General features: G+C 29.0%; 1 pseudogene; it reads right to left on the bottom strand.

Moving 5' to 3' along the window:
* Positions 1-1,404: 1,404 nt before the first annotated feature.
* Positions 1,405-1,523, bottom strand: LOC111730185 (annotated as a pseudogene).
* Between the last annotated feature and the right edge of the window lie 586 nt (positions 1,524-2,109).

The following is a 2,109-nucleotide window of genomic DNA, read 5'->3' as shown; positions in this document are numbered from 1 at the left end:
AATAAATATTCAAGCAAATAAAAAATATTTCTTTTTTGTATTTTTTCTTATTATATGTTACTTAATCATTTAAATAATCAAAAATATGGCTAAAAGAAAAAGGAAGAAAACAAGAAAAGCAAATAGAAATCTAATAATAAAGTTTTTGACCAGAACTTAACAATAACAATAATAATGTTAAAATTAAATGGATCTAATCACAACATACAAATGGCCAACAGGTATGTGAGAAGGTACTCAATATCACTAATCATAAAAAAAAAAAAAATGCAAATCAAAAGCCCAATGAGATATCTACTCTCATCAGGTAGAAAAACTGTGACTATAAAAAGATACCAAGTATTAGAGAGGATGATGATGAGAATGTAAATGGGCAAAGCCACTGTGGAAAATGGTAAGGAGGTTCCTCAAACATTAAAAAAAAGTAGAACTACAAAGTGATCTGTGATCCCACTCCTCACAAAAATCATTCTTCATGATGTATCATTTTATAGGTTTTGAGAAGTTTACAAAGTCATTTATCCACTAGTATAGTCATGACACAGAACAGGGCTATCATTCCAAAATATCCAGTGCTGTCTCTTTTCAGAAAGCCCATATCCCTACATCCATACCCCTAGGAAAATCTCTGTAGCTTTGTCTTTTCCATAATTATATATAAATAGAACCATACAATTCCACTATTGTATGTCTTATTTCACTTAGGAAAAAAAATTAAGATTTATTATTTTGTTGCATACTTACGTAGTACATTTCTTTTTTTTTTAATTGCTGAGTGGCATTCCATTAAATGGAGATACTAAACATTTGACCGGTTGAAATACATATTGGTTGTTTCCAGTTTTTGGTGATTATGCATACAGCTACTAAAAACATTCATGTACTGGTTTTTGTAGAAACATAATTTTTACTTCTCTTGGTATATACTTAGGAAAATGATAATTGGATTATATGGTAAGCATATGTTTAATTTTCTAAAATGTTCTTACTTTACTCAATATTCTAAAAAAATACCAAATTGTTCTTCACAGTGGTTATACCATTTTGCATTTCCAGCAGCACTATTTAAGAGTTCCTGTTCTTCTCCATCCCTGGTCAGCATACTATACTGACAATTTTTTTTTTTTTTATCTTTTATTGTAGGTGTGTAGTAGTATACCATGTGATTTTAATTTGCATTCACTAATGAATAATGGTGTTGGGCATCTTTTAATAATCCTATTTGCAATCATCTATATATCTTTTCAGTTAAGATTCTTTCTTTCTTTCTTTCTTTCTTTCTTTCTTTCTTTCTTTCTTTATTTATTTATTTATTTTTATGTTTTAGATGAAGCAACTCTTGGTTGACCTCACAGATTGCAAGGACCTTGTCAGTTTACAATCCCTTATTTTTTTATTTTTTTATGCCTACAGCACCTGGTCTTCCTAGGTGGTCTCCCATCCAAGTACTAACCAGGCCCAACCCTGCTTAGCTTCCAATATCAGACGGGATCAGGCTTGTTCAGAGCAGCATGGCTGTAGACTACAGTTAAGATTCTTTAGAGATTTTCTTCATTGCTTTTTGATTTTTTATTTTGTTCATTTTATTGTTGCATTTTGAGAGTTCATTACATATTCTAGATACAAATCTTACGTCGGATTTGTGATTTGCAAATATTTTCTTCCAGTCTGTGACTTATATTTTTATACTCTCAACAGTATCTTTCACAAATCAAAAGGCTTTTGATTTGTATATTCATTTGGTTTTAATATTTTGGTTTCTTATTATGTGACAAGAAATCACAAATGCTTCAAAACTGAAAGTGTGAATATAGCATTTTTATATTAATCAAACTAAGTACATACTAATAATTCTGTAAATCACTATTACAAATTAATTAATTATGATGGTAATACTTATAAAACTGTTTTCATGTTTATTTATTTTATTAATGTAAGCTAGAATGTTCTTGTATACACCTAGTTAGCTTTATGACTGGCAATTCATTTATGTAGCCCTAAGGCATAGTTTTCTTTCATAAGATATGGATAATTATAATCTTAATTTTTTTGTGCGTGGTTTTTAAAGGCAATTGAAAAGTAAAACTAATTTGTAGTTATAAAGCATTA

The sequence above is a fragment of the Pteropus vampyrus genome, unplaced genomic scaffold, assembly GCF_000151845.1.
Source record: "Pteropus vampyrus isolate Shadow unplaced genomic scaffold, Pvam_2.0 Scaffold9, whole genome shotgun sequence".
Classification (NCBI taxonomy): Eukaryota; Metazoa; Chordata; class Mammalia; order Chiroptera; family Pteropodidae; genus Pteropus; species Pteropus vampyrus.
The sequence above is the reverse complement of the archived record's forward strand: the minus strand, read 5'-3'. Positions and strand labels throughout refer to the sequence as shown.